The following is an 8635-nucleotide window of genomic DNA, read 5'->3' as shown; positions in this document are numbered from 1 at the left end:
CAGCTGCTAACCAAAAGGTCAGCAGTTCGAATCCACTAGGTGCTCCTTGGAAACCCAATGGGGCGGTTCTGCTCTATCTTATAGGTTTGCTATGAGTCAGAATTGACTGTTTCATATGCAAGCGAAAGCCGGACAATGAATAAAGAATACCAAAGAAGATTCAACGCCTTTGAATTGTGGTGTTGGCAAAGAATATTGAATATACCATGGACTGCCAAAAGAATGAACAAATCTGTCTTGCTAGAAGTATAGCAACAGTGCTCCTTGAAAGCCAGGACAGCGAGACTCCTTCCCACATACTTTGGACAAGTTGTCAGGAGGGGCCAGTCCCTGAAGAAGGACATCATGCTTGGTTAAGTAGAGGGTATTGAAAAAAGAGGAAGACCCTCAATGAAATGGAATGACACACTGGGTGCCACAATGGGCTCAGGCAAACAAAAATTGTGAGGATGGGGCGAGACCAGGCACTGTTTCATTCTTTCGTACGAGGGATTGCTTAGTCGGAACTGACTCGTGACACCTAACTACAACTTTACATTATACAGTTCTATAAGTTTTGACAAATACATAATACCATGTATTCTGCAAATTATAATATCATGCAGAATAATTTCACTGGCTTTTACAATGTTCCGTGATCCACCTATTCCTCTCTTTCCTTTCCCCTCTGAACCTCTGGCTACCATTGATCTTAATACTCTCTATACTTTTGTCTTTTCTGAAATGTCATAGAGATAGAATCATACAGTATGTGTGATACTTCTTTCACTAAGTAATATGCATTTAAGGTCTCTCTATGTCTTTTCATAAAGAGCCCTGGTGGCACAATGGTTAAGCACTCAGCAGGGAACTGAAAGGTATGAACTGATCAAATGGGAAAATAGTCCACTTTGTAAGATAGCAAGTCTCATCCAGTTCTAAGTTAGATTGTTAATATAATACAATACCAATAAAAATTCAATGAACTTTTTTTGTTGAGCTAGACAAATAATCCTAAATATCACTTGGAAAAATACATACACAAGATTAGCTAGGAAAACACTGAACAGGGAGATTTATGAGGGAGGGCTTACTGTACCAAATATTGAAAATAATTCAAAGACTGTAATAACACAGTGAACTATAGGTGCCTGTGTAAAAGTAGAAGAAAAGAACAGAACAAATGAAAGGAGAGAAGACAGTGGAATAGCAAAGAAACTTGGATCCTACTTCAGGTAGACATCTAATATATGGTTCAAATGGTGTTGCAAATCACTGGGGCAAAGATAATCTTTGATATGAATGACGTTAGAACAATTCTGTAGTCATTTGCCAATAGTAAAACTGGATCTATTACTCATGCCACTTACAAGAACAACAAATGAATCAGAGTTCTCAGTGTAAAAATTGAAATGATACAAATAATGCAATAAAAAATGGAAGAATTTCTCTATAAGCTAGGGAAAGGCCTTCTGACCAAGACCCAAAATGCAGTAGGAGAATAGTTTGGTAAATATGCCTACATAAAAATAAATGCATGAGGAAAAATATCGTAGGCAAAGTCAAAGACAAATATCAAGCCAAGAGAATATGTCTGTGACGTGTATCGCTCATAAATGGGCTAACATCTTAATGGAAGCAGATCAGCAGACCTTTCTTCTGAACCAGTGCTGAGTGGGTTTGAAGCCAAACCATCTTTAGGTTAGTAATGGAGCGTAAATCACTTGCATCACCCAGTGATCTTTTGATTAAAGATCACACAGGTAAAATTCCAGATGATCTATCTATCTACATACATATATATACACTTGTATTCAAAATTTTAGATGATTTTTTATAAACATACACCTATGTGTGTTTTCACACCTTCAGTTTCTGTTTTTTTGCAGTGGATAATCTATTTCTGAAATTTAGTATACACAAGATAATGTGTATAATGATATATTCTGTGTTTTACTTTTTTCCCCCTGCAATGTGTGTTTGTAGAATCCTCACCATAGATATGTAGTAATTGGCAATGTTCACCAAAGGTGGAACATATTATGAGCCAGATCTTGGTTTTCCTGGTTTGATGCACAGCTATCTGCATGCTGTTAGCAGGTTATCTAACCAAACAAAGTTTAAACAGGCTCTGAAAATTTGCTTCAGCCCATCTGAATTCCCCTGTGCTGGCTTCATTTTTGATGTGCAAAAGATACTTTTTACCTCCCCTTATGAAGGTGAAGGATGATGACAGGGTGACCAATACCAGAGTGGGAGTAACTGCGGTGAAATCAGTCTTTCACATATGTATAATTATTGTACCTTTGCAAATCGTCTTAAAATTCTATTGAATAGGAGGAGAATTAAGAATAGGGTGTTTTTTTCTTTATTACAATGGTTATTTGAAATCATACACATAGGAAAGTAAAGGGATTCATTTTCTTGCACTATTCATTAAACAAATAAAAACAGAGTCTCAACATAACCATTTAGTCAATCCTAATCAACACATAGATTATTGTCCACTATATTGCTGGAAGTTGAGCCTCCTAGGTTGGAAGACATTCAATATAGACATGGCTTCAACAATGGACTCACGCATGCCAACCATGGTGAAGATGGCACAGGATCAGAGCTTTGTTCTGTTGTGCATATGGTCACATAGAGCCAGAGCGACTCAATGCAACTAACAACAAATCAACAAACAGCCAGTACACTGAGTAATCTAATATGTTCCAGTTTCTTGCTTAAGAGTATGGACTCAGGAGTCAAATTGTTTGGTATGACCATGGGCTTTGCAAGTTACTAGTTTGATTTTCTCATTCTATTTTATTTATTTGACCGTCTTGGATGTTCATTCTGTCTACATTTCTATCTCCCCTTTGCTTCAAATTCAAACAACCAAAATAATGCTTTATATTTAGAGTCATCATTGAAATCATATTTCAGTCATTCTCTAATGGAAGATGGGGCCAAGATGGAGGAATAGACAGATGCTTCTGGCGAGCCCTCTTACAACAACCACCTGAAAAAACAAGTGAAAGAAACATTAAAGGCAAAGTTAGAAAACGAACTGAGTGGCAGGGGGAGGAAGAAGCAGTTCAGAAGCAGACAGGAGTTACCAGACCTGAATCGCTGGGAGCCCTCAGGCACCATTCCCAGGAGGGGTTGTGGTGGGCTGGTACTAGAATCAAGCTGCAGTTTCTGCAGGGAAAAGCATCCAGCCACGCAGTCTGCTCATACCTCTGGAACCAGAGAAGAATGGTGCTCTCGGCAAAAGCTAAGTACTTGCATACGTTTTACTGTACCCCCAGCCCCCAAGCCGGCTTCAGTGGCTGTCGATTCCCCTGGGCCTAAGATAGGCCCTGTTGAGTGCCTAGACGCATCCTCCAGCCTTGGAGATGGAGTAAATTCGCAACTGGGGGAAAAGAAAATTTGCCAGCTCCACTAACAGGGGGAGCTCAGGACAGAAGTGGCTCCTGTCCATGCATAAACAATCCATGGACTTTGAGTACCTTTCCCCCCTGCATGGACTTTTGTGAGTGCCTATTTCAGGAAAATAGGCCCTTGTTGGCAGACTACAATTGTTTCAGCTGTGCTGTAAAGAGGTGGGTGTTTGATGTTTGACACCGCTTTGCCTATTAAACAGGGTCCTCACCTACCCAAATCAAGGGCCTAAGGACTCATGGCTCCACTCAGGTTACCCAGCCACCTGCAACAGAGGTCCAAGGATAACTGGTACTTCTCAGTCCTTACAACCAAAAACTTTGGGTGCCCATGGTCCATCTGCAGAACCCCCCCACCTGTATGCTCTAGGGAAGGGGGACATGCTTTCCTCAGAGACACTTGTGGGATGATTCTCAGCCTTCTGCCTTGTTCAGAGTGTGACCCCCTGCTGCAACCAGATATTGGTACCTAGACCAATCACCCCTGCTAGGACTGTAGGACATCACCTGTACCACACACTCGTTGGTCAGCTACCAGGACACCTAAGCTGAATCTATACAAGAAAAGTGAATAGACTCCTAGACTGATATACCTGATAACAGCTCTAGCCATCTGGGGACAGGACATCAGAGCTCCAAAGGCAAAAATAATCTAGCTGGCTCAGTTAAGGAACCCATTTGGGCGTATCAAAACAAACAAAGCAAGAAGCTATGACACAGTAAGCAAACATAAAATAAACTAATACAATAACTTCTAGATGGCTCAGAGACAACAGTCACTATCAAGTCACGTAAAGAAACATACCATGATCACCTCAACAAGCTCTCAAAACAAAGAATCAAGGGATCTTCTAGATGAAAGTGCCTTCCTGGAATTACCAGATGCAAATTACAAAAGATTAATATACAGAACCCTTCAATCATTCTCCAATGTAAAAATAAAGCTGATAATCTGTGACAAGCACAGCTATTGTGGCTTTTTTAAGGAAAAATGCATAAAAGTTCTTATAGGGATGTCTAGTGCATAATTACATGCGGTTGTTATTATTGTTATTAATAACAGTTCTTATGTATGACAGTCTCTAAAGAGCTATTTGGTGCACTTCAAAAGTCAACAAAATTGACATATACATATCTATTCCAGATCAGGATTGTCCAATAGGAATACATGCAAGAAATATACATGTGTAATTTTAAATTTTAGTATTTTTTTTATATTAAAAAAATTTTAAAGAAACAATATGAAATATTTTAATAATATATTTTAACTCAGTGTATGTAAAATATAATTTAAATAATAAATATTTATAAACAATTATTATTGAGAAATTTTGCACTCTTTTTTATAAAAATTCTTAGAAACCCATTTAGAGAAACTCATTTTGACCACTAAACTTTCACTGGAAGCACTTAACTTGTCTTTAGATTTAATGTTTTCAGTTAAAAAGTGTATTCACATAGCCAAGTTGTTCCAAACATACTTTAAAATTTTCCAATAACTGAGTCGAGTATCAGTTTTTAAATTAAAATTAGTCAATTTCTTTGTCATATTATCCACATGTAAAGTACTCAATGACAACATGTGTTTAGTGGTACCATATTTGCTAGCACGGTTCTAAAGATAGCTCTGGTTTTACAGTTTACTTCTAATTATAGAATTTCTACCCCTAATTAAACTATTTTATTCTCAAATGAGTGTTTTCTGAGAGCTTGTGTTTTTATGCCCCTTTTGTGTGTTTTTCCATGTCCTTTCTGCTTGTATGTTTTGATGTTATGATGTACCAAATCATTATTTCAATAAAAATGTTTTTTAATTTGTAAAAGAAAATATTTATAATTTTTCTTAATCATCTTTTTGCATTACCATATTGCTCATCCTCTGAAATGCAGTCAATGCCATTTGAAGACCACTTTTCTTGAATAAGCAGTCAAATGACTAGAATTAGACATTTTATTCAATTATCTACTGGTGGAGTCTTTTAAATAAAAATTTTAATATGTTAAATCATTTTGTAAAATCCTGAACAGTCTTCACTCAGTAATATATATGTATGTATATGGATATATATAGTCACATATCTATGATATACAGAGATAAAAAACCATATTGCATGTCACATGGTTAAAGATAGCATTTGAAATAAAATAATAAATAAATCTGTTTTACACCACACCTAAGTATGCATCTTTAGGGTATTGCGAATATTACATGTTGATAGTCTGGGAAAAGTAGAAAGTGGGATTTATCACAATGGGAGAAGCAGTGCAGAGGATGCTTTCAGAAATTCCAATGAGTTATAAAAACAAGTAACTCAATGTCAGAAATCAACACATTAGATGAAAGGAAGTTTCAATAAAAATATGATTTACATCAAAAGAAACAAAGATGCAAAACCATTTTCTGAAATCTCAGGAATGGGTAAGCAATTGTAGTAAATGTATAATTTTCATCTTCAAACATGTATTAATCAAATAAGTGAAGCTCGTGATATAATTAACAGTACATTTTTTAAACAGCAAAATTATGTTAAAATTAAAATTAACAAATAGAGAAATTAAGAAGCTAGGAAGAAAGTTGAACCAATAAAATTAACAGATGGAAAAATCAAGGATATTAAAGCATTAAATAAAGAGAATGCTAGGGAAGATGAACGTTTTGGACAAACTAGAAACACATACAGACCTCATGTATGGGGAGCTTCAGAATAAGAGTCAAACGCATCAATAGGAAATGGGAATAATAGGAAAAACTTCATAATTTCTGCACATATAAGAAATGTAAAGTACATGATTATAGGAGAACGCTTACTTTCTGTTAAAACTGATAACCTGAGCTTATCATCAACAAGAATCCATGATATATTGATCTCTAAACAGAAACAATTGCAAACAGCTAGTTGGTGACAGAACAAGAAAGGTGATTTTACTTCCTAACTTCCACTTTGGTTACCTTTCCATTACTCAGGTGCTTCTAACATTCCACAGGATTTTATATAGAGCTGATTTAATGTCCTTGTTCCTCAGACAGTAGATAATGGGGTTCAAGGTTGATGGCGCCACAGAATAGAACGCAGGCACCAGTAGGTTTAGAAGACAAGGTGCATTAGAGACTGGCTTTAAATAAGCAACAGCACCTGTTACAAGGAACACACCACAACGAGATGAGGCGGGCAGTTGGAAAAGGCTTTTGATTGATTCTGTCTGGATGGAATCATTAACACAGTGGAGAAAATATACACATACGAGACCACAATGCAAACTAAACGTGAAAATGCATAACAGACCCCAATGGGCACACTGATGTTAATGGTGGCACATTCTTCAGAATAAGTGAGCTGTAGGAGTGCAGGAACATCACAGAAGAATTGATAGATCTTGTTGGAGCCACAGAAGTTGAGAGAGAATGCCCCACCTGAGTAGAAGATTCCCAAGGCCCCACCGTTGAACCAAGACACACCCATCCTCTGAACACAGGCCCTCTTGCCCAAGACAGCCTCATAGTGCAGAGGGCAGCAAATGGCAACATAGCAGTCATAGGACATTGCAGTGAGAATGCTGATCTCCAACTCTGCCAAGAGCACCAACAAGAAGAGCTGCAACGCACACCCCAGGAAAGAGTTGAAGTCAATGAAGGTGATGGAGTTGAGGATGGATTTGAGCACGGCGGCAGAAATGAGACACAGATCTAAGAAGGACAAATGCCTGAAAAAAAGTACATTGGCGTGTGGAGGTATTGATCAGGAATTGTGAGAAGCCTGATGAGAACATTTTCAATTGTGGCCACTAACTAGGTAGATCAGTGAAAAGAATGCAGCATGTAGCCTCTACAGCATCCAACTTTCAGTGAAGCTGATGAGCAAGAATTCCATGATTAGTGTATGATTGGTCATGTTTTGAAATTATAAGTCACCTATTGAGTAAAGCAAATAAAGTTATGTTAATATATTATTGTTAATTATTTAAGGTCCACCAAAAACATATACTACTATTAATTATTTAAGGTCCCCAGATGATGCAAAGGAGTCCTTGAATGGCAAAAATGATTACGTGCTCCATTCCTACCCCAAAGATTGGCATTTTTAACCCACCCAGAGGCACCTTGGAAGACTGTCCTGGTGGTCTGCTTCCAAAAGGCTACAGCTTTAAAAACCCTATAGAGCAGTTCTACTCTGCACAAATGGAGTCGTTATGAGTAGGAATTGATTTGACAGTGACTAAAAATAGGCAGTACGAACAATTTGAGCTTGACTGCCAACCTAATGGTTGACTGTTCGAGGCCATCCAGCAGGACTGCAGGAGAAAAGGCCAGCAATCTGCTTCCATTATGATTACAAAAAGAAAACCTTATGGGGCGCTTCTACTCTGTAACAGGTTGGGTCTTCATGAATGGGAATCAACTTGATGGCAACTAACAACAACAACAACAACATTAATTGTTTGGTCTAGACAAAAAAGCTTAAAAGTACCAAGACAGTCATATTTTTAGTCTTCTCAGGTATAAAACAGCTATGGGTATAATAGTCCAATTTACTTGGCCTTAAATTAATGTGAAAGAAGAAATGAGCTCTACACACTTCTCTAATTACTTAAAATGATCTCTATTGTTGTTGTAAGATGCCATTGAGTTGTTCTGACTCATAGTGACCCTATGCACAACAGAAGAAAACACTGCCCTGTCCTGAGCCATCCTTACAATCGTTGTTATACTTGAGCTCATTGTTGCAGGCACTGTGTCAATCCACCCCAGTGAGGGTCTCCCTCTTTTCCGCTGACCCTGTACTCTACCAAGCATGATGCCCTTCTCCAGGGACTCATCCTTCCTGACAACATGTCCAAAGTATGTAAGACACAGTCTAGCCATCCTTGCTTCTAAGGAGCATTCTGGTTGTACTTCGTCCAAGAGAGGTCTGTTCGTTCTTTTGACAGTCCGTGGTATATTCAATATTTTCGCCAACACCACAATTCAAAGGCATTAATTCTTCTTCGGTCTTCCTTGTTCATTTTCCACCTTTCACATGCGTATGATGTGATTGAAAATACCATGGTTTGGGTTAGGCACACCTTAGTCTTCAGGGTGACATCTTTGCTCTTCAACACTTTAAAGAGGTCCTTTGCAGCAGATTTACCCAATGCAACGCGTCTTTTGATTTCTTGACTGCTGCTTCCATGGCTGTTGATTGTGGATGCAAGTAAAATGAAATCCTTGACAACTTCTATCTTTTCTCCAT

The 8635-nt window shown here is 38.0% G+C and overlaps 1 pseudogene; it reads right to left on the bottom strand.

The window, feature by feature from the left end:
- Positions 1-6353: 6353 nt before the first annotated feature.
- LOC111748875 (olfactory receptor 14K1-like) lies at positions 6354-7297 on the bottom strand (annotated as a pseudogene).
- Between the last annotated feature and the right edge of the window lie 1338 nt (positions 7298-8635).

This window comes from Loxodonta africana, chromosome 16, assembly GCF_030014295.1.
Source record: "Loxodonta africana isolate mLoxAfr1 chromosome 16, mLoxAfr1.hap2, whole genome shotgun sequence".
In the NCBI taxonomy this organism is placed as follows: domain Eukaryota; kingdom Metazoa; phylum Chordata; class Mammalia; order Proboscidea; family Elephantidae; genus Loxodonta; species Loxodonta africana.
The sequence above is the reverse complement of the archived record's forward strand: the minus strand, read 5'-3'. Positions and strand labels throughout refer to the sequence as shown.